The sequence below is a fragment of the Symphalangus syndactylus genome, chromosome 10 (assembly GCF_028878055.3).
Source record: "Symphalangus syndactylus isolate Jambi chromosome 10, NHGRI_mSymSyn1-v2.1_pri, whole genome shotgun sequence".
Classification (NCBI taxonomy): domain Eukaryota; kingdom Metazoa; phylum Chordata; class Mammalia; order Primates; family Hylobatidae; genus Symphalangus; species Symphalangus syndactylus.
Window position 1 is genome coordinate 85,134,096 of NC_072432.2, and position 24,796 is coordinate 85,158,891.

A 24,796-nucleotide genomic window follows, 5' to 3' on the forward strand; every position below is an offset into this window, starting at 1 on the left:
GGAGTGGCTCACGGAACCCAGGGAAACATGTTTACTGGTTTCTTATAATGAATATTCCAAAGGATACAGATGAAGAGATGCATAGGGTAAGGTATGGGGAAAGGGCCACAGAGCTTTCATCCCCCACTGGAGCCCCCCACCCTCCAGGAACCTCCTGAGTTCCGCTATCCTGAAGCTTTCCAGACCCTGTCCTCCTGGGTCTCCATGGAGACTTCATTACATAGGCATGATAGACAACCATGTAGAAATGTGATTGGACAAAAAGCACATTATCGAAACCCAGCAAGGCCTGTGTGTTTAGGCTTTTCTTGGCCTCTCTGTGCAGCCTTCCTTCCTCTAGGGTATGGGGCAGGACCCCTCTGGAACGAGGGGCTTCTGACCTATAATCAGTTTCGAGTCCTGCCTTAGGCAGATGAAAGGAGGACAGGGGAAGTTCAGAGAGAGAGATTCTGTTTCCTGAGACCTGCTGCTGAGGCCTACAGCACCCCAAAATTATAACAAAAGACTATGGGGGTTATGATCCAGAAACCATGGATGAAGACCTATATATATATATATATATATATATATATATATATATATATATATAAACACCATGGCTGTGTAGAAAATTGTTACAGGTGGGCATGGTGTCTCACGCCTGTAATGCCAGCATTTTGGGAGGCCAAGGCAGGTGGATCACTTGAAGTTGGGAGTTCGAGACCGGCGTGGCCAACTTGGTGAAACCTAGTCTCTACTAAAAATACAAAAATTAGCTGGGTATGGTGGTGTGCACCTGTAATCCCAGCTATCAGGAGTCTGAGGCAGAAGAATTGCTTGAACTCTGGAGGCCAAGGTTGCAGTGAGCTGAGATCACACCACTGCACTCCAGTCTGGGCAACAGAGTAAGACTCCATCTCAAAAAAAAAAGAAAAAAATTGTTACATTTAAATCATGTGGTCTCAGTCTTCGAAAAGCAGGCAATACTTTGTGCAGTAGTTCAGTCCTTATACAGTTTGTTTAAAAAATGCCAAGAAATTTTATGTTAAATAGCATAAATTCAATGTCAGCTTTGGATTTTTATAGGTGAAGGAGAAGGATTGTTCATTATCCACATGCGTCTGGGCTTTAATGATACTGATAATTCATAAATACCCTGGCAATTTTCAAGCACATAACCAGATTGACATGAATTAAAGTCACAGATCACATGGTGTTAACAAGTCCTAGGATGGCTGATTCCTTGAAGAGGAGGGACCATGGGAACGTCCGGCTTTCAGGAAAGAAGAGAGGCTGCCTGGATGTCTGTGACCACAGTGAAAAGGTGAGTCTGGGAAAGTAGAGGTTTCTCTCAGAATGCAAGAGGCACTTTTGAACCTTTAGACTTGTAATGAAATCCTCATTTTGATCTCACATTAGTACCCACTAGGACTGATCACTAGGTATGCTATTTCTGCCTTTTGAGTACACAGTAAAATTGTAATTCTTGGCCCTCTCCCACTTCTTGGGTTAGGGTCATGGGACCAGTTCAAGATCAAGCTTTTAATGGCTGATTTGAGACCCTCCAGAGCTCTTTTTTCCCTCTGTCATCATTCCAGTTAGTAGGTGCTTGATCATCCTGGCTTTCAAAATAACCCATGACAGATACACAGCCCTGCAGTGGATGTGTAGCACAAGCAAGAAACAAACCTTTATCATTTTAAGCCACTAAAATTTGGGGTTTATTTGTTATTCCAAAATAGCATTGACTATCTTGATTGAGACATACTCTTTGGGGAGGCTACTGAGGAGACTGCTGTCCAGCAAGTCCCCTACGCCCTCTAGGAATTCTCTATAAGGCACAATGCTTACTTTCCACGTCATTTTCTGAGAGTACTCAGGGAGAGAGTCTTCCTCACTCTTCCTGTTTTTAAGATGGTCAATTCAAAGTTAGGATTCGGTAAACCAAGCTTCAAACCACATCTAGTTTTAATGACTAAGTTCCATGAAACCTTTAAGATTGTTCTAGAAAATTCAACCTCATTTAATCTAGAATGACATTTACTCACATGGCTGCTGCACTAGTTACAAAAACAAAAAAATTAAATCATGAAACATTACTGAACAGTTATTAAATAGTACCTAGTCCCTAATGGCAAATTCATTTTCATTTAATAACAAGTTATTGCGGAACATAATGAAAAATAGAGTGGCATGCAAAATAAGCTGGCCCCTGTTTTCATTGACATCGTGCCAGTTTCTTGGGTGCAGCATTATAATACTATCCATCTTCATAAAGCACTCTTTAGAAGGCATTATTAAACAGCAGGAAGGAATGGCAGATGACAGCTTCATTAGTCATGACTAGGTAATCCTGGCCAATTTCTCCTGGGAATTATTAACACATTCCTTAACACCCTTTGGTTGATGGCATCTAGAAGAGAAGAGGAGGAGATTAGTTGTAAAGACTTGGACACTATCCAAATCTGGCTACAACTTTCTTTAAGTCACAGAGCAGTTACTCTTCCCCAAGGCTCTCTGTCATGCTTCTGGGGAATGGGGCCTTCTGAGCAACTGTGGACCAAGACCTCAAAATTCTTGCCCATTGCCGAATACCCGATGAAAAGAAAAAAATCTACACAGCGTCTGCCTGGTACAAATTTAGCCTATTCTATTTGATAAATGGATTAGTCCCCAACTCATTCTTGTCTGGTTAGTGAATAGGAGCTCCAGGAGGGTGTCTTTGGGAGCCCGGTAAGTGTATAATAAACACACCAGAATCTGTCATATTCCTGTGAATCCCTGTAGCCAGGGGTCCCAAGTTAGCTAAGGATTTATGAAATCCCCTAGAGCTTGGGCACAGCCTGGGAGATTTAAAAAGATAGTTGCTGTCAACCAAGATTTTCCTAGTGTTTCTGTAACCTTCTCTTTTTTTTTCCTCTCTTTTTTTTGAGATGGCTCTGTCACCCAGGCTGGAGTGCAGTGGTGAGATCTCAGCTCACTGCAACCTCCGCCTCCTGGGTTCTAGTGATTCTCCTGCCTCAGCCTCCTGAGTAGCTGGGATTACAGGCACCCGCCACCATGCCCGGCTAACTTGTGTATTTTTAGTAGAGACGGGGTTTCACCATGTTGGCCAGGCTGGTCTCAAACTCCTGACCTCAGGTGATCCACACACCTTGGTCTCCCAAAGTGCTGGGATTATAGGCGTGAGCCACTGTGCCCAGCCTCTGTGGCCTTCTCTAATGACACTATCTTTCAGTTTCTTAGTAAGTCAGCTGGATGTGGTTTTGAGGATGCCTGGCAGAGGAATGGTTTACTCTCCAAATCAACAGTTTTAATAGTGGGTTAAAAACAGTGAGTAACTAGCAAAAGGGCTTAAGAATTAGAATGAGACTCGAGCTCAAATCATTGCCCTGCAACTTACTAGCTGTGGAACTGTGGGCAAGTTAATTAAAGCCTCCCAGCCTTAGTTTCCTCATCTGCAAATTAGGGATAATGATATCTATCTCATTGAGTTTTTGGAGGATTAATTAATATAATTAAGTAAAGCACTTGGCAGAGTGCTTCAATAAATATTTCTTCTTTTGTATGTTCTGTGTAAGCTATGTCTTGCTTAAAAAACAAAAGCAAAAATAATCAGATTTATAGAAGAGACATTAGTATGAGTTGTCCATATTATCCTGCCCATCACCCCCAACTAAATTGTAAGTTCCTGTTTTTATTTACTTTTAAAAGAAATGCAGTGATGGCTAAATAATAATGAGTAACACATATACTGCCAGATGCTGGTTTAATTCTCACATCAACTGTATTATTATCCCCATATTCCAGTTGAGAAAACTGAGGCACAGAGAAGTAAGTTGCCCAAGGTTACAGAGACAGTCAATTTTGGAGCTGGGATTGAAAACTAATCTGCCTCCAGAGTTGGTGTTCTTTTATGCTTAACTTCTATTTTAGGTTCAGAGGTATATGTGTAGGTTTGTTACATAGATAAACTTGTGTTACGGGGTTTGGTGCACAGATGCTTTTGTCACTCAGGTGCTAAGCCTAGTACCCAAGAGTTATTTTTTCTGCTTCTCTACATTCTCCCACCCTCCATCCTCCAGTAGGCCCCAGTGTGCACTGTTCCCCTCTATGTGTCCATATGTTCCCATCATTTAGCTCCCACTTATAAGTGAGAACGTGCAGCATTTGGTTTTCTGTTCGTGCATTAGTTTGCTAAGGATAATGGCCTCCAGCTCCATCCATGTTCCTGCAAAGGACATGATCTTATTGTTTTTTGTGGCTGCATAGTATTCCATTGGTCTATGGGTCTGGTTTTGTACCGGTACCATACTGTTTTGGTTACTGTAGCTCTGTAGTATAGTTTGAAGTCAGGTAACTTGATGCCGTCAGGTTCGTTCTTTTTGCTTAGAATTGCCTTGTCTATTTGGGCTCTTTTTTGGTTCCATATGAATTTTAAAATAGTTTTTTTTTCTTTTTTAAATTATATTTTAAATTCCGGGATACATGTGCAGAACGTGCAGGTTTGTTACATAGGTATACATGTGCCACAGTGGTTTGCTGCACCCATCAACCTGTCATCTACATTAAGTATTTCTCCTAATGCTATCCCTCCCCTATCCCCCACCTCCCCACAGGCCCTGGTGTGTGATGTTCTGCTTCCTGTGTCCATGTGTTTTCATTGTTCAACTCCCACTTACGAGTAAGAACATGTGGTGTTTGGTTTTCTGTTCCTGTGTTAGTTTGCTGAGAATGATGGTTTCCAGCTTCATCCATGTCTGTGCAAAGGACATGAACTCATCCTTTTTTATGGCTGCATAGTATTCCATGGCATATATATGCCACATTTTCTTTATCCAGTCTATCTTCGATGGACATTTGGGTCATTCCAAGTCTTTGCTATTGTGAACAGTGCAGCAATAAACATACATGTGCATGTGTCTTTATAGTAGAATGATTTATAATCCTTTGGGCATATACCCAGTAATGAGATTGCTGGGTCAAATGGTATTTCTGGTTCGAGATCCTTGAGGAATCACCACACTGTCTTTCACAACAGTTGAACTAATTTACACTCCCACCAACAGTGTAAAAGCATTCCTATTTCTCCACATCCTCTCCAGCTTCAGTTGTTTCCTGACTTTTTAATAACTGCTATTCTAACCGGTGTGAGATGGTATCTCATTGTGGTTTTGATTTGCATTTTTCTAATGACCAGTGATGATGAGCTTTTTTTCATATGTTTGTTGGCAGCATAAATGTCTTCTTTTGAGAAGTGTCTGTTCATATCCTTTGCCCACTTTATGATGCGGTTGTTTGTTTTTTCTTGTAAATTTAAGTTCCTTGTAGACTCTGGATATTAGCCCTTTGTCAGATGGATAGATTGCAAAAATTTTCTACCATTCTGTAGGTTGCCTGTTCACTCTGATGATAGTTTCTTTTGCTGTGCAGAAGCTCTTTAGTTTAATTAGATCCCATTTGTCAATCTTGGCTTTTATTGCCATTGCTTTTGGTGTTTTAGTCGTGAAGTCTTTACCCATGCCTATGTCCTGAATGGTATTGCCTAGGTTTTCTTCTAGGGTTTTTATGGTTTTAGGTCTTACATTTAAGTCTTTAATCCGTCTTGAGTTAATTTTTGTATAAGATGTAAGGAAGGGATCCAGTTTCAGCTTTCTACATATGGCTAGCCAGTTTTCCCATCTATTAAATACGAAATCTTTCGTCTATTGCTTGTTTTTGTCAGGTTTGTCAAAGATCAGATGGTTGTAGATGTGTTATTTCTGAGGCCTCTGTTCTGTTCCATTAGTCTATATATCTGTTTTGGTACCAGTACCATGCTATTTTGGTTACTGTAGCCTTGTAGTATAGTTTGAAGTCAGGTAGCATGATGCCTCCAGCTTTGTTCTTTTGGCTTAGGATTATCACCCTAATGTCTAAGAGCACTCCCGGCATACAGTAGGTGCTAAACGAATGGTGGTGGACTCAGTGACATTTGTGTCTTTGTGGTTTCCTGGGTAGACCACGGTGCTGATGGGTTTGGGTTTAGCTGTTGTTGCCTGACCCTGGCCTGAGCTGGGAGCTCCTTAAAGTAGCCTATAAAGAGTGCTCACATTCAAAGTCCTCCTGGGAGCATTTCTCTGATATTTCAAAATAGAATTCAGGAGCAAGAGGAGCAAAGCTGAGGCTTAATGCAGCATGTTAAAGAAACAGGCAGAAGGACATGGCCAAAATCAACTCAGAGGCTTCCAAATGAGGGGACAGCTGCTACCTTTGGCAGGAAACATTCCTTTCCTTCCTCCTTTCCTCCAGGTAATGGCACACAAGATATTCAAGCGAAAGAGGGGTGAGAACTGGTCATGAATCTTCCTTCCTCAAGCTGGTTGGACTGGCATTCACCAGGCTTTGCGTCCTGCATCTACTACCGAAGACTTAGTCTCAGGCCAGTCTCTCCTTTGCCTGGGGTGTAAATCCAGGGTTTTTGGATCCCAGGTTGGAAGAGGTGGATGGGGAACACATGTGTGCCAAATGGCTGCAGCTCTGGTTGATCTTGGCTTGGGAGTGATTATTTGCTGATGGTGATGGGGAGAGGGGACTGGGAAGAAAGTTCACTTCTCATTCTTTAGTGATGTGTAAATGTATTGCCATTGGCTCTTATTAGGTAGCTCTAAGCCAGCGATGGAAAAATGTTTTCATTGGCAGGAAAACACGTTTTACATCCACATACATGCATATCTACTTTTTGGCAGATGCAGAAACTTTGTGGCTTAGACTCCCTTCCTATTCCTCTGCTTGTTGGATCCCACCAAATGACTTAAGGCCTCGCTCAGTGCCTGTCTTCTACAAGAAGTTTTTCTTGACAACTCCAGTACACACTGCTTTCTCCACGAGCCTGGCTCTTGTTGCAATGATCATCTTCACCACAATCGGAGTAGATTTTCTAGAAAGGAGCTGAAGCTTTAAGACCTGCTAGTTATAAGAATGACTTCCAAGATCCCAGAAGCACCTTTGCATGGGTTCACATGGTCACATGCTTTTGGCAAAAATGTAAAAGTAAGATTTTAGCTGTCATAAACTAAGGATGCTGTTGACTCTGATTGCCCCTGCATCACTTTTCCCTTGAGGAGTTGTGTGGTGATGGAGAGGCATGAGCATTTTGGGGAATCCAGCTAAGGAGAAGTTGAGTTGGAGATTTGTTTGTTTTGAGTCGAATGGGATCTATATATATGGTTCACACTTCCACGTAGAGTCCAGAAATTGTTGGTTATTCTAGGGTATTCTAGGCTTCCAGGAACCCTCTTGCTCAGTGCATGCTCTGTGGCATCATGGGTCTTATTACGATTTAAATATTTCCTATGATGCCTGACACTGGAAGCATGTGGGAGTGAAAAAGAAGCAAGAGTTGAAATGTGCAGAATGAGAAGCTAGTCTGTGGAATGTTCTTTCAATCATCAGCTGTACACAATTATGAGTGAAATATTTGGTTCTCATTGATGTCTAGTCAAGGCAGAAATTATCTTCAGGAAAATACTCAGAAATGTGGTATATACAATTATAATGTGGTATATACAATTATAATGTACCATACTATCATACTTTTAAAGTAGGAATCAATGCAAAATAGAATTGATTAGAATTCTCGTGTTTGTAGGCACAAAGCTGTAGCAATACTATAAACTGTGAAGTATCATTTTTATTCACGCTAAACTGCATTTTATGTCTATCAACATATTCAATCAGTCTTAGCATATCTGATATAACTTGTCCTGATGAAACCTGGCAACACCAGACAAAAAGACATTCAAAAGCACTCAAATTGCAGCAAAGTACCCTAAGTGTTCTTGTCACAAAGCTCCCAAGCATATTCATCCATAAGTTATTGTACACGGCATAGGGGGAATTCAATTAAACAATTATGTAGCTCTATCCAATATAATGGCATTTTAAAATGCATTTGAATTGCTTTGTCTTCTTTCCATGAAAATGATATTACACAGTTGTTATGTGAAGAGCTGATCTTATGAAAAGTATGCAGCCAAAGAATAGGCAAAAATATTGTAGAGGTTATGTCATTTTTCAGGATTTTGTTATATTTGTGGTATTTGTCACTTTTCAAAAATGTGTGGCCGGGCATGGTGGCTCACGCCTGTAATCTAAGCCCTTATGGAGGTGGAGGCGGGTGGATCGCTTCAGCTCAGGAGTTTGAGACTAGCCTGGGCAACACGGCAAAACCCTGCCTCTACAAAAAATACAAAAATCAGCCAGTTGTGGTGGTGGGCGCCTGTGGTCCCAGCTACTTGGGAGGCTGAGGTGGGAGGATCACTTGAGCCTGGGAGGTGGAAGTTGCACTGAGCCATGATAGTGCCACTGTGCTCCAGCCTGGGTGACACAGTGAGATCCTTTCTCAAAAAAAAAAAAAAAAAAAAAGAAAAAAAAAAGAAAAAATGTGTAATTTGTTACGATTTCATATTTCAGTCTAAATAAACTTTCACTCTTTTTTTGAGACAGGGTCTCCCTCTGTAGCCCAGGCTGGAGAGCAGTGGTATGATCATAGCCCACTGTAGCCTCCAACACCTGGGCTCAAGTGATCCTCCCACCTCAGCCTCCCAGTTAGCTAGGATTATCCCACACCCAGCTAGTTTTTCTAACTTTTTTATAGAGATGGGGTATCACTATGTTGCACAGGCTGATCTTGAACTCCTGAGCTCAAGCAAGCCTCCTGCATTGGCCTCCCAAAGTGCTGGGATTACAGGTGGGAACCAGCGCACCTGGCCATAAATATTTACTTTTATACGTAATTTTGTACTTCTATTTTTAATTCTTATCCTTAGAGTCTCCTTCTTTCATAAACAAGCTTCAAAACCCTTAATTCCTGAATTAGCCTTTGACCACAGTTGAGTAGTATTTTATGCTCTTATATTATTCTTATAAAAAGTATTGAATTTAAAAGCATGATAGTTTATGCCTGGGGACAGAATTTTCAACAATACAGAGCTTTGTGTGGAAAGTAAATTGTAGTCTCCCAGCACGCCTGACTCCCGGGGGTCACCACTGTTGGTTTGATGTCATTCTATTCTCCTTTTTCTTGAGCCAGTTCATTGTGATTAAGTGTGGCTTTGGAGCGAGCTACCTGGCTTGACTTATGCCTCTGACCCTGTGGCCTTGGGAAAACTATTAAATCCATTAGTGCCTCCTCTGAAAGGAAAGATGTAATTGTACTGTACCTGTCTCATAGGGAGGACAGTTTAGGGCTTAGGGGAGCAACCAACATGCTGTACTCATTTTATGTCAGTTTCATTTGGGAAATGCATATATTAGCATTTCTTTGCAGATATTTCATGTGCCTAAGTATACTGGTCCTCCTCTCCCAAGTCTGTAAACTCAAGGCTGGGAACTAATGGAAAACATCTTGAACGTTGTTGACTAATTCCTCAGAAATGTGTGGATGTGAGCGCCATCTAGCTGCATTATCTGTGCTTCTACTGTGACCACCAGGCACAATTCAGCCCAGGTGGCTGTTCTGGCTCAGCAGTTTTTGGATTTGTCAGGAACTGGAGGATGACAGTGGTGTGACCAGCATATCAGGAGGCACTCAGGAGAAGTTAGCGATCCAGTGAAATGAAGAGTATCTCTGAAATGAGATGAGATGGAAGGCCACATCCACGGAACATAGAATAGTTTGAGATTTATACAAAACTTGAAGCTGTACAAAGCGAAAGCTGTATCCGTGTCCCATTGTAAAGGCACTCAGGGCCAGGCGTGGTGTCTCATGCCTGTAATCCCAGTAGTACTTTGGGAGGCCAAAGCAGGAGGATCACTTGAGGCCAGGTGTTTGAGACCAGCCTGGCCAACATAGTGAGACCCTGTCTCTGCAAAAAATAGAAGAATTAGCCAGGCATTGTTGGTGTATGCCTGTAGTCCCAGCTACTTGGGAGGCTGAGGGAAGAGGATCACTTGAGCCCAGGAGTCTGAGGCTTCAGCGAGCTCTGGTTGTGCCACTGCACTCCAGCCTGGGTGACAGAGCAAGACCCTGTCTCAAAAAAAAAAAAAAAAAAAAAAAAAGAGAGAAGAAGAAAAAAGAGAGAAGAAAAAAATCACTCAGAAGTGTCACTAAAATGTGATTTTCAAGAAAGGCATGGTAAAAATGTGAAAAGAGAGTGGGTAGACATGAAACCTTTCCAAGATAACACAGCTCAACAGTTATGTACAGAAGCGGCTAAAACAAAATAAATGTAGATGATAAAAGATCAAAGGATGGAGACGTTTTAGAAAGAAGAAAGAAGGTTGTTTGAGATATACCTTATCATCTTAAAAGACTTTCTCTAGTTAACAAATACTTCTAGATTTCAATCATAGACTGTGTAATGGAGTATACAATAGTTACTCAGTCCTCCCACAAATTCACAATCTGATATTCAGTGAAAAAAGACCATTCCAGATGAATATGAACCCAATTTTGTTTAAAAAATACATGTAAGTACACAAGACTAGAAAAAAGACTGGAAAGAAAAATAGTAAAATATAAACTGTGGTTATTCAGAGGAATGCAATTTTGGGGGAAATTTTTGTTACTTGTGCTATTATGTAATCCCCCCTTTATTTATTTATTTATTGAAACAGGATCTTGCTCTGTCACACAGGCTGGAGTGCAATGGTGCACTTATAGTTCACTACAAGTTTGAACTCCTGGGAGCAGGCAATCCTCCTGCCTCAGCTTATTAAGTAGCTGGGACTGTAGGCCTGTGACACCACACCTGGCTAATTTTAAAATTTTTTATAGAGACCAGGTCTCGCTCTGTTGACCAGGCTGGTCTCAATCTCCTGGGCTCAAGTGATCCAACCTCCTGCCTCAGCCTAAAAACATATTCACTTTTAATTAAATGTAGCTCTGATTTCTATGATACTTTTTTCTCATTATTTGGCCTACTATTAAATTGTAATTACAGAGTTTAAAAATAGCTTGCCTGATAAAGGTATTTATGTGTCCACCAAAATTCAGCATAATGGTCCACACATGCTAGAATCCATTTCCATTCCAAAACTCTTGATCTTGTTAATTTATGAACAAGAAGTCTTTCCAGCATAACATGAAAACCCAAACACATAAAAGCTAGATAAATTTGACAGTATAAAAATTTAAGGCCGGGAGTGGTGGCTCACACCTGTAATCTAAGCACTTTGGGATTACACTTTGGGAGGCCGAGGCAAGCAGATCACTTGAGGTCAGGAGTTCGAGACCAGCCTGGCCATCATGGTGAAAGCCCGTCTCTACTAAAAATACAAAAATTAGTGGAGTGTGGTGTTGCACGCTTGTAATCCCAGCTACTTGGGAGGCTGAGGCAGGAGAATCGCTTGAACTCGGGAGGCGGAGGTTGCAGTGAGCCGAGATCGTGCCACTGCACTCCAGCCTGGGCAACAGAGAGGACACCATCTCAAAAAAAAAAAAAAAAGAAGAAAGCTAACTAAAAAAATGATTTGGTTGGCTCTGGCTGCACGTTGACGGAGACCTTTGTGAAGGATATCAAGCCCAGCTCAGGAGTCTGAACCTTATCATCATTGTGCTGGAGACAGGTCAAGACAAAGGAGGGGCACAAGGTTCGGACCTGCAAAGTGGTGGACAAAATGGGCAGCCTCAATATCTCTGTCTGTGATGACATCGGCAATCTGATCCAGCCTGGGGACGTCGTCCAGCTCCACAAAGCGTACGCTTCAGTTTTCAAAGGTTGTCTGACACTGTATACTGGCCATGGGGGTGATCTACAAAAGACTTGAGAATTCTGTATGGTTTATTCTGAATTTCCTAACTTCAATGAGCCAAACTCAGAGTACAGCAACCAGCAGGCGCCCAACAAGGTGGTGCAGAACGACAGCAACCCTACAGCTTCCCAGCCTACCACTCGGCCCCCTGCTGCTTCTCCAGCCTCTGAAAGCCAGAATGGGAATGGACCGAGTAACCCATCAGGGTCCTGGTAGTGGCCCACATCCCCCTCATAGTCCATCCCACCCCCTAGTACCAGAACCACTCAAAGCCAGCCCATCCACACACCTGCAGGCCCACCTGGCCCTTTAGCCCTGTTAGTAACGGCAAAGTAGCCCAGAGGAGCAGCAAGAGAGAGCGTGACATTCTTCCTTCCTGCCGCCAACAACATCCCGTGTTTGCCGGAGAGCAGGACGGCTTTCCACTGGCTGGCTGGTGTCACAGTATTTTAGCCACGGAACTTCAGTGGAGGGGTGGTGAGCAGTGGCCTCACCCACCCTAATCTCATTCTCCCCCATTGTCCAGCTGAACTACCTGTCCGCTGGGAGTCCAGACCCTCCTGTCTTTCCTGTTTAGAAATGACAGTTACCATCTGTTTCTTCTGGGTGTCACATGGGGGTTTAACTAAAATCTCTCCTTCCTAATAAATGTTATCACTCTGAAAAAAAATGTTTAAACTTCTGTTCAAGAGAGGATACCATAAAGAAGACTGAAAGATATTCAAGTTGGAGAAAAATATTTGCACTATACACAACAAAGGATTTGAAGTCGTTAACAAATAAAGAACCTCCCAAAGTGCTGGGATTACAGGGCTGAGCCACCACGCCCAGCCAGTATATTTAAACTCTTAACAGTAGATATTGCAGAGGATGAGAGAGAATACCAGGCACTGATATTTTCTGTTTTATACACTTCTGTGTTATTCAAATTTTTCACAAGTATACGCTAGTGTTGTAACCAGGGGAGGAAAGAAACACTTTTACACTGAGAAAGAACTAGAACTCCTGCATTAAGCCCTGCAAAGCATTCCCATCAGCCTCCTTTCCCATCAAAACGTCCATCTAATTACAGCAAATGTCTTTAAGTGCCTTGCTGAAGTTGATTTTCCTTTTCCTGGTCTGTTTCAGCTTGGACTGACTTGGATTAGAATCTGGCTTCATCAGTTTCAGTGGCTGGGAGAACCTGAAGATGATAGACTTCTCCCAGCTGTCACTCTCAAGGAGAAGCATGGTCTTGATTCCTACCTCACAACTACCAAACACAAGTGTCTGTCACATTCTCTTTCCCTTCATTTCCCTCCCCTCTGGGGTAAGGCAAAGATCCAAGTCCCAGCTCCTGTCCTCAGAGCCCTCATAGTCCAGTGTAATGGGCTGATCTAAGCAAGGATGGCATTTGATGACCTTCATGGGATTATCAAATGGAGATGGCTTCGAGCTGGGGGGCCTGGGGGTGGTGGGGAATTGCTGAAGAGTACTCAGTGGAGGCACATGGGATGGTGAGTTCTAAGAGGGGTGATGTGTCTAGATAGGTGGGATCATGGTAAGGCCAAGGCAAGCAGGGATATGGTTGTGATCCGTTTTGCCACCCCTTACCTATGCCGCAGGCCTGAGGGGTCCCCCGCTTGGCCTGGACCTTGGTCTCATCTCAGGGGATCGGGACTCAGCAAAGGCTGTTCTCACTGTCCTCACCACCCACGAAGGCATGTAATTGTCATGTTTTCCTTTCCCATTGATTCCTTTTTGTCGTGACCTTCTGCACCTACCTCAGGTAACTTAGTTTGTGTTTTTCAAGCTGATTATTGGTTAATTTATTCAGTCAGTGTTTCTTAGAAAAGGCTCATTGGAGACTCATAAAAACCAGCACTCCTCTAAAATAACAAATGAACTTCTAGTTGATGCCTGACTACCTCCAACTCGTGTTCCTAACCTTGGGTCTTGGACAAACCTGTTAACAGCTCTGGGTCTCATTTCCTCCTGTCTGATGATAGTGACGGTGACAGTGGTTGTCTCAACCAAGCTACCTACAGTCAGAGCCCGAGACAGGGACTCCTGTTCAAGCGATTGAGTGAGGTGCCCTCAGGGGTTAGGAAGTGAGGCAGCAGGACAGGGAAGGGTGAAGGGATGCTGGGTTGGAGACTAGCTTCCGCCTGCTGCAACGAGGACCTTGGGAGCACAGCTAGCCCTAAGAAGTTGGTGCTACTTTAAGGCAGGGGGCAGCCTTTTGTACTCCAGGACATCAAGTCCATACAGAGGGCCAGCCTTTTGTACCCCAGGTCATCAAGTTGATGCAGGGGGGCAACCTTTTGTACCGTAGGTCATCAGGCATTGACCATGAGCTGCACAGAGTAACCCTTTAGGTGAGGCTGCTCCCTTTGGCTGAGAGTAACTCTCCAAAGAAAGGGTGCAGGTAGAGCCATCAGCAGCCAACCCTCACAGCAGTGTGGATGGGGACAGAGGTGGGGTGAGTCGGATGCATCTCTGGGTATGTGAACACTGGGTAATAAACTCTGACATTTACCGAGTGCTTATTATTTGCCAGGTACTTATCTAAGTACTTTACCTACACTAACAGATAATGCTCATGCCACCCTATAAAGTAGATATATCCTTCTACTATTAGCTGCATTTTACAGATGAAGAAATGGAGGCACAGAGAGGTTAAGTAACTTGCCCAAGGCCACACAGCAAGTGAAGGATAGAACCAGGTTGGGAAAAATGATCTCTAAGTAACTTTAGTTAGGAATTTCAGACTGGTGTCATTTATTTAGTCAGTTATCAATTCATTCCACATTTATTGAGAGCCTCTCATGTCCTAGAAATGGCACAGATAAATCAAACATGTCTCCAGCCCTCCAGGAGCTCAAACTCTCCTGGGAGAAGCACTGTGTGCATTACTTAATACTGGACTGTGTCCTGAGCACTCTGAGAGGGAAGTGCAAAAGTGTGCTACTTCTGCCCTGGGGCATTCGGAGAGATGGCTGGGGGAAGATAAGGCTGCAGTTTTGTCTGGAAGGATACGCAGATATTAAGGGTTAAAGGATGAGAAGGACATTTCTGGCAGAGGGAATGGTGCATGGCAGGACAAAGACACTGAAAGATGGAGGTGTGGGGCAGGGGCGAGGGAACGAGAGTGCTCAGAGACAGGCTGGGACGGCTGTAGGCTGTGAGAGGCCTGTGGGGTTCGGCCAGTATAGGGACACCCAGGTCCTCAGCCAGTCCAAGTTCAGTCTCCACCCGCAACAGACTGGCTCAGTGGAGGTGGCAAGGGATGATGGCTGTCTCAGTCCCCAAGCCCCCTTTCGAGTGGAAAAGACCCAGTAGAGCTGCCTGCCTGCCCTCCATTCAGCCTGGCTCCAACCACCTCTGAGCCACAGGCAGACGGGAAAAGTTATCCTGAGCAAGGCCCCCAGGCAGGGAGGGGTTATATTCTGGAGTGTGTCAGAGAGACCTCTGCAATTGACTCAATAAGAAAACAGAATTTTAGAATAAAAAAAGAGAGGTTTTTTTTTTTTTTTTTTTTTTTTGACACTGTCATGTATCTCTCTCTATCTTTGGTTCGTTTTTAAAAAAACAAGTAGTACAATTCATTGCTCTTATCTTTCTACCCCATCCTGTTGAAATCCAAGTGTGATCCTCTGCAAGTCTACTGCACACTCCCACCTTTATCAAAACCCACCTTTACGATATCAGTTATCCTGCTGCTAGATAACTGCCGCTGGAGGAGGGAGTGGTCGCCAAACCAGATAAGTTCCCAGATCTCTCTCAGGTGACTGTCTGGGTATAGTTGTGATTCAACTGTTAATGATGTAACCAGAGCCCAGGGGAAACATTGCCAAGAACTAGGACACCTTTTGCAAAAGTTTGAAAAAAAAAAAAGAGGGTGAGAGATAAAAGACTACAAATTAGGTACAGTGTACACTGCTCGGGTGATGGGTGCACCAAAATCTCACTAATCACCACAAAAAAACTTATCTTTGTAACCAAATACCACCTGTTCCACAAAAACCTATGGAAATAAAAATTTAAAAAAAGATTTCTTGTAATAGTTTGTCTCCTTAGGATAAATATCTTAGAAGTATAGTAATTAAAAAAAAAAAAGAAATGATAAACCAAAAGAAAAAAAAAAAGAAAGTTCAAAACAATCAGTCAAAGTTTCCTAAAATGGCCTAGCATCAGCAGGGACCTTTCTCAAACTCACCATTGCATTTCCAGTGCCTTGCAAAATGCCTGGCAAATAGTAGGTGTCTAATAAATATTTGTTTATTGCTTATTTTGAAAACATGAACTTTTGTTTTTTCCTCTGTCTCTTTCTTTCTGAAGTTTATATGCAGACTTTGGATGAATCTCAGCATCTCAAGATCGCCTAAGATTTCAGGTCTAACTTAACTCTAAGTCACACTAGTTCCTATTTCTCAAGTGCCTGTGATGTGCCAGGCACTGTACTAAATATTTTAATAATAATAAAATTATAGCTAACATACACATAGCTAACTTTTATGTAAAGTATAATTGTAAGTGTTTTGCATATAATGGCATATTTAATTCTCCACATGAACTCTAGGAAGTAGATTTTACCATCTTTATTTCACCAAAGGGAGATATGAGGCTCTGCAGGTTGTGTGACTTGCCCAGAGTGACTTAACCCAGGACTCTAACCCATGATGCCACAGCTGCAGAGCTGAAGAAAAATGTTCAGGCCTGTCCTGAACCCATCTCGGTCCCTGGAGGCAGAGTCCCGAGGGTTCCTGGAGCATAGCTTTGTACCTGGCTTCCTTGCCACCTTCCTGGCTGACATGGATGTAGGAGTACTCTCCTTGGCTATCCTGGTGCCATTGGAATGATTAGTCTGGGCCAGGAAGACAGAATTGCACATTTCCTAGGACGTCCTGTCTAAAAGCTTCCAGCCTGTTTGTGTTTCCTTGTCGGAGGTGGCAGCTGAAAAGCTTCTCTGGATTTCTGGGAGCAGCTAAGCCTAATGGAAGAGGTGTGGGAGCAAAAGCTGTGTCTCTGAAGCACTTGGCTTGCCTTAGTGCTGTGCCCTTTGTGGTCCCATAGTGGATTCTCTGTAGATTTGAACAACGGTGGCACCTTTGGGAGAGGCGAAGGCTTTCTGAGAGGTCAGTGGGCAGCCTGTGCTCAACTAGACTTAATTTCTGTGAGTTTGTTTAAATTATCTCTCTTTTCTTCTCTATACATTCTGGTATGTACAGACTCTAAGGATCCAAGCAGGCTCCAATATTCCCCCGGCACAGGTAGACACGGAGTTCATAAGGAATGTTTATAAATTGACCCCTGTCTTGTGTTTCCGTTGACTGGCTTTCTTTTTATTTTAGGCCATTAAAAATTAGTTTTAACTTTAAACTTTTTTTTTTGAGACAGAGTCTCACTCTGTCGCCAGGCTGGGGTGCAGTGGCCAATCTCAGCTCACTGCAACCTCTGCCTCCCAGGTTCAAGCGATTCTCCTGCCTCAGTCTCCTGAGTAGCTAGGACTACAGGCGTGTATCACCACACCCAGCTAATTTTTGTATTTTTAGTAGAGACAGGGTTTCACCAGGTTGGCCAGGATGGTCTCTATCTCTTGACCTCGTGATCCACCTGCCTCGGCCTCCCTAAGTGCTGGGATTACAGGCGTGAGCCATCACGCCCAGCCTAAACTTTTCTTTATTTTAGTGTGTGTGTTTTCTTTTTGAGACAGAGTGAGACCTCCACCCACCAGGTTCAAGCGATTCTCCTGCCTCAGCCTCCCAAGTAGCTGGGATTACAGGCGTGCACCACCATGCCCTGCTAATTTTTGTATTTTTAGTAGAGACAGGGTTTCACCATGTTGACCAGGCTGGTCACGAACTCCTGACCTCAAGTAATCCACCCACTTTGGCCTCCCAAAGTGCTGGGATTATAGGTGTGAGCCACCAGGCCCAGACTATTTTAGTGTTTTAGCAAAGTCTTTTGAACACGATCAAATAAACTACCCATTGGTACTTAACTGTATTTTCATGAAAATTGAAAAAGTTAGGAGACTTTACAAGGTTCCATACGGACATTGAGCATTTGGAGGTCTCTCAATAAACATTTGTTGATTGAATGAATAAGTAGATATTGTAATGAGTTAGCTGAACCACCATGTTGGAGAAGGGGAACATGAGTCAAATATCATTGAATTAAACTTTTTCTTTCTTTTTTTTTTCGGAGACGGATGCTCACTCTATCACCCAGACTGGAGTGCAATGGCACGTAATTCTCCTGCCTCAGCCTCCCAAGTAGCTGGGATTATAGGCATGCACCACCATGCCCAGCTAATTTTTGCATTTTTAGTAGAGACAGGGTTTCACCATGTTGGCCAGGCTGGTCTCGAATTCCTGACCTCAGGTGATCTGCCCGCCTCAGCCTCCCAAAGTGCTGGGATTACAGGCGTGAGTCACTGCACCTGGCCAAACTCTTTAATAGTGACAGAGATTAAATGTGAAAAAAGGGGATGAGTGAAAGGGACAAATTAGGCAAACTCTTTGATTTGGGGCCTGAGAAAATTTGAGTCATGGTGACTTGTACTGAGAAAACAAAGACTTGAGTAAGAACAGATTTGGGGCACAGAAATCAAGAGTTCTGTTTTCAGGTTTCTCAGTCTAAGCTCTACTGACATTTTGGGCCAGATAATTCTTTTGGGGACTGTCCTGTGCACTGCAGGATGTGCAGCAGCTTCCCTGGCCTCTACCCACTAGATGCCTGTAGCACACCTCCCCACTGCCCGCAGGTGGCTCCAAACATATCTCCGGACATGGTTGAATGTCCTCGGTGGGGCCAAATTCCCCAGGTTGACAACCACGGGGTTAAGGTGAAGACCCTATGAGATCGCCAATGGGGAGTGGGAGAGTAAGGGTGGGAGTGGGGAAGGGGAGTGTCCAGTATGCAGGAGAGAGGCCTGAGAGAGGCATAAATTGCAGCAGATGAACATTATCAAGAACTTTCTGGCAAATGGTAAAATTCTGGAATGCATTGCTTTTGGTCTCAGAAGTTATAGGGACAAGGACCAAGAGCTAGTTGGATACCCTGTGAACTGGAAGGAGCCACATAGGCCTGGCCTGGAGCCCTGGTTCAGACACTTAGCATCACTTAGCAACTCTGGGCCCATTTCCTCATCTGTCAAATGTGGCTAATAGCATCTGCCTCCTGGAGCTGATAAGATTAGAGATATGCATAGAGATTAGAGATATGTATATAAGCTATTGAGACTGGTGCCTGCCATGAAGTAGGGCACTAGAAAATATTAGTAATTGCTGTTACTATTCCTAATATCAGGTTTTACGTTGGCACTTTCCTGCTGGGAGCTCAGGAACTAACAGTAGGCCACCTATAAAGCCTTTTTGGGTCTATCATCCTAATTGAAATCTATGCAAGCCTTCCTGTGGTAGTATTTGAATGAAAAATGCAATTATCTAGAAAGCAATTGCCATTTAAACTGTCACAGAAACAGTTAGAATAATACTGTAGATATTTTTATGTTTCAGCCCAAATGTATTCAAAGTGGTATCCGATTCCTGGCAGGGAACACTCAACATGTCTTTAACAGCTGAAAGAAAGGATCCACCTAGGTAGATATTTTACGTCTTCGGGGGGAAAAGCAACATTTCTGTATAAAAATGCTTCGTTTATTATTTTTTACATCTTTTAAACAATGAAAATGTCACGGAGCAGCCCCTGGTTGGCTATGTCCCAGACCAGCCACTGTTTCATGTACACCATATCCCTACAGCCTTCAAAACAACCAGTTGAGGCCAGGCGTGGTGGGCCATGCCTGTAATCTCAGCACTTTGGGAGGCCAAGGTGGGTGGATCACTTGAGGTCAGGAGTTAGAGACAAGCCTGGCCAACATGGTGAAATCCATCTCTACTAAAAAATACAAAGCTGGCGTGGTGACGTGCACCTTTAATCCCATTTACTTGGGAGGCTGAGGCAGGAAAATTGCTTGAATCCAGGAGTCAGAGGTTGCAGTGAGCTGAGATCGCAGCACTGCACTCCAGCCTGGGCAACAGAGCAAGACTCTGTCTCAAAAACAAAACAAAACAAAACAAAAAAATCAGTTGAGTGCAGAGTTGTATTATTCTCTTTTCACCAAGGAGGAAAATGAGGCACAGAGAGGTTGGGTACTTGCCCAAAGTCACACAGCTAAGTGGCAGAGTAGGAATTTGAACCTAAACATTCTGCCCCTAAAGCCTGAACTTTTAACCACGGCACTGTATGTAGCTCACAGGAAGATTGAAGGGAAAACTTCTGGAGACATTAACAACATCCAGACAGGCACTTCTCCATTTATTATTCAATTGTCCACATTCCCCATCTTATTTTCTTTCACACACACATCGTTGGTATTCCCTTTAATTTCAATTCTTTTTATATTTTTTTCCAAGAAATATTTTACCATTATATTTTAATACTATATATAAAACATCAGGCACAAGAGAGCCCTTCAAAAGAAAAAGCAGAGTGTGCCTGAAGAAAATGCTTCTACAGTGGTCTTTATCTCATACAGCTGAATATAATTTTCCCCCAGATGTTACTCTAGTCACTTATTAAATTAATCTTTCGTGTTTTAATACCTATAGAAACTGCACCAAAATCTGAGCTGTTCAAAGGGATCTGCAAACCAGGTAGCTGATACATTTGTAAACATTCCCTTTGACCTGTTTGATCTTCATTCACAACCACACTAATTGAGCCGATTGAGGGCAATGTCATTGGGTCTTTTGCGTATTCAAATTTTCCAGCCTCCTCTTTCTGGATGTGAATAAGGTTCAGAAGAATGGGTGGGAGAGGCCCAACTGACTCAGCCAGAAATACAGGGTTGGCCCTTTCCCGGGGCAAGCAGTGAGGACAGCACTGAGTGGCTTAAATGAGTGTTTATCCCAGCTGCCACCCGCCCCAGCCAGGAAGGAAGTCCTTACCATCTGGGCACAGTTGCTTTGGGCTACTTGGAGTGTGGAAGGAGGCACTCTGCTTCCTTTAAAGCCCTTTAACAACGTTGCGGACCAAAGCTTCACGATTTTTCAAGAGGAAAAGTCCTTGACAGGCTCCCAGGACTCAAATCTTCTATTCCTGAGAGACCTATCACTGGCGGTGGGGGGCTCAGCCCCCTGGAGCCAGTTCTCCTCCCTATGCTAAGGTGGCGAGAGTCTCCCAAATAGAACAGAGGTGCTAATAAGCTTTGGGGAAGAAACAAACAGAAGGAGCTCAAAAAGTACAGAAACTGTCAAAGTGGGTATTTTAAAAGCCTCCCACTGGAGCTCGTCTCCTGTGTTCCCTCGGAGCTGTGAAACTTTTAAAATGTTGAAATCGTTAGCCCTATTATTGTGTCAGTCTGCCACATTCACTTCCATCTTTCCGTTTCTATCCACCCACCAGCCACCCCGCCTCTCCCAGCAAGCTGAATTACACCACATTCAAATCTTCTGCGATGGAACTCCCTAAAATATGCTCTTTTTTCAAAATATGTTTACATTCAAGTCACTCAAGTGCTGCATTGCTGGGTGGAAGACTTCAGACATTTTAAGGAAGGATAGAGAAATATAAGATTAGGGCCTGTGGCTAGTGTTCTGTAGTATTCTAACTCTTTATCCTCTTCTCCCAGTCCCCAATCTCACCCCTTATCTATGGTCTTTGGCTGTTCTTTTTTTTTTTGTCTTTTTTTTTTTTAGTTTTGTGCTTGTTGCCCAGACTAGAGTGCAATGGCATGATCTTGGCTCACTGCAACCTCCACCTCCTGGATTCAAGTGATTCTTCTCCTCAGCCTCCCAAGTGGCTGGAATTACAAGACTGTGCCTTCATGCCTGGCTAAGTTTGTATCTCTAGAAGAGATGAGGTTTCACCATGTTGGCCAGGCTGGTCTTGAACTCCTGACCTCAGGTGATTCGTCCACCTCAGCCTCCCAAAGTGTTGGGATTATAGGCATGAGCCACGATGCCCAGCCATCTTTGGCTGTTCTTCGATGTAAGGAGGCAAGAGCCTGCATTGGTTGTGCATGCCTGTAGTTCCGGCAACTTGGGAGGCTGAGATGGGAGGATTGCTTGAGCCCAGGCATTTGAGGCTACAGTGAGCTATGGTGGCACCACTGCACTCCATCTTGGGTGAAAGAGCAAGACTTTGTCTTAAGAAAAAAGAAACAAAGAAATGAAGGAAGAAAAAAGGAGTCAAGAGGAACAAAGATGAAGCCTGTGTAACTCAGTCATACCATGGGACAAAAGTACCAGGAGCAAAAAGGTGGAAACAGTGAGTTTTGCTGATGCTAAGTTGGAACCCCAAAGAGACCTCAAAGCTTTTCCCGACTTTGACCCTTCCTCTTCTCTCCTGAGCACCGCCTCCAGCCACCCTTGGTTCTCCTGAGGTCATGCCCAGCTCTGAGAGGATCAGTGGCTGTTGGCTCAGAAGGGCCAAGGCTTTGGAGCCAACCTGACCTTGGCTTCAAGTCTAGCACCTGTGGGACCTTGGTCAGGTCCCTTTCCAGCTCTGGGCTCAGTTTTCTCATGGGAATAATGGCAGCAATATCTAACTTACAGGGTTTATGTAAGGATTACTTGACAAATGTATGCACGTGAATTTTAAAAATTGAAATGAAATTCACATAGTATAAAATTAACCACTTTAAAGTGAACAATTAACTGGCACTAAGTACATTTGCAATATTGTGCAACCACCATTTCTATCTATTTTCCTCACTCCAAAATAAAAACCCATCTGCACTCATTAAGCAGCCACTCTCCACTCTTCCTTCCCGCCATCCTGGAAACCAGCAATCTGCATTCTGTTTCTACAGATTTACTTATTCTGGACATTTCCTATAAGTAGAATCACATGATATTTGTCCTTCTGTGCCTGGCTTCTTTCACTTGGCATACCGTTTTGAGGCTCATCCATGTTGTAGTTTGTATCATTACTTCGTTCTGCTTTACCGGCTGAATTAATATTCCATTGTGTGTATGCACCACAATTTGTTTACCCATTCATCTTTTGATGGGCATTTGGGTTGTTTCTACCTTTATGCTATTATGAATAGTGCTGCTATGAATATTCAAGTGTATGTGCCTTTCTTAAAGGCTGTAGTGCTTAATAAATATCAAAGAGGGAAGCCAAGATCCAGGGTCCTGTGCTGATGACTAGAAGAGTCCTTGCCTCTGCAGGATCCCACAAAAAGATTACTCACAGCTTTATTTTTTCATGAATGACAGGGCTTTTCAAATCTGTGCTAATCTAAGATCCAATCCTCACACACTGACACATCATGAGTGGGTGTGAGTATGAGAAAAACATGCTGGGTCTTGCTCACCTATACTTGTTTGGCTGGATGACCTACCCAGGTCCATGCAAGGTTAGTTTTTTGAAGGCACTAGAAAAATTATAATGTCACTAAGCCTCACTGAGCCTCAGAATTTCATTAAGCCTCAGTTTTCTCAACTGTGAAGTGGAGTGATAGGAGGAGTGACCAACTGTCTTAGTTTACCTGGGAAATGAGTCATCAAGACAGCAAAGAATTTCAGACATGAATTTCCTCTTTCTTACTTCCTATTAAAAACAAATCAATATTTGAACAATGATTTTCATATGAAAGAGAGATAACACAATGCATTTCAATTAATTTAACATATATTTATTGAGCACCTACTACATGCTAGGCACCATTCTCGGCTGTGGGGATACAGCAGTGAACAAAGCAAATAAAAATCCCTGCCCTCCTGAAGTTTATATTCAAGTGAGGGGAAGCAGAGATTCTAGGCGTGAGTGAATTAGAATGTGGTAAGTACTTTGAAGAAAAATAAACCCAGTGAGAGGGACAGGGGATACTAGAGAGAGGAAGGGTAGAGTTTTGCTATTTTTGCAAAGAGTGTAGTGGCCAGGCTTGGCTTTATTGAGAAGGTGACAATTAGACAAAGATTGAAAGAGGTGATGGGAGAGCCAGGTGGGTAGCTGGGAAATGAGAAGGCCCTGCTGAGAAAGCAAGGGACACATCCTTGAGCAGAGGCCAACAGAGAGCAAGAAAGAGTCCTATGGGCACTGGGCAGAGAGGCAGTGGGGACCATACTGTGTAGGGTCACGCAGCCAGAGAGAAGGACTTGGGCTGTTAGCTGGAGAGAGCTGGGAGACCCAGGTAGGTGTGACAAAGGCCTCTAGAAGCTCTCCAACTCCTTGGAAGGAAAGTCAATATTCTTCCAATGGCTGCCCACAACTTCCATTACGTAGAAATCCAAACTCTTGACCCAAACTCCACTTCAAAAACACCCCTGCATTCCCATCTTCTTCATTCCAGGAAATGGGATCACTGACCACCCAGCTGTTCAGGCCAGATGCTTGGCTTAGATTTTGATTCTTCTCATTCCCACATACTCTTGTTCATTTAATCAACAAGTTTTACAAACCCTACCTCCCCAGTGGATTCCAAATCTGACTGCTTCTCTGTTCTTTGCTCAGGCAGGTTAAGTGACTTAGCCAGCAACACACAATGAGTGAGGCACAGTCCTGGAACTTGAAATCAGGCCTTCTGATCCCATGCTGGAGAGAGAACCATCTGCCCCATGGACAGTAGCTCAGTTCAGCAACAAGGAGACATGGCTGTTGAAACATTCCAATGTCCACTGAGCACCAACTGTGTGCCAAGACTCCCTGGGGGACTTCGGTTAGCTGTATTGTTTCTCTGGGCCTGCAGCTTCTGGAGAAGGCCAGCCTCATGCCCAAGTCTTGGTGAGACAGCAGATCCCATCCCTCCTGGGACCGGAGCAGCAATCAAATAAGGCATGAAACTGGCCCTGCTGGGGCTGCATGGGCAGGAGGCAGGAGCTGAAGTTTTCTTAACTGTTGGGCTTGTTCTCGTAAATTCAATCATTTATCTGACATTTCCTGAGCTCCTGCCATGGGCCAGGCCCTGGAGATAGAGCAGTGAACAACAGTAAAATTTCCCTGCCTTCGTGTAACTTAGATTCTAATGGGAGGAGACAGTGTAAAATCAATATATATTATAAATAGTATAATATGCTCAATGGTGATGAGTGCTGTGGAGACTGTGAAGCAGGGGTGGGGAATATGGCCATATTTCCCAGGGGCA

At 43.5% G+C, this 24,796-nt stretch overlaps 1 pseudogene; it reads left to right on the forward strand.

The window, feature by feature from the left end:
- Window positions 1-1,210: 1,210 nt before the first annotated feature.
- LOC129491636 (SOSS complex subunit B1-like) lies at window positions 1,211-12,225 on the forward strand (annotated as a pseudogene).
- The last annotated feature ends 12,571 nt before the right edge of the window (window positions 12,226-24,796 follow it).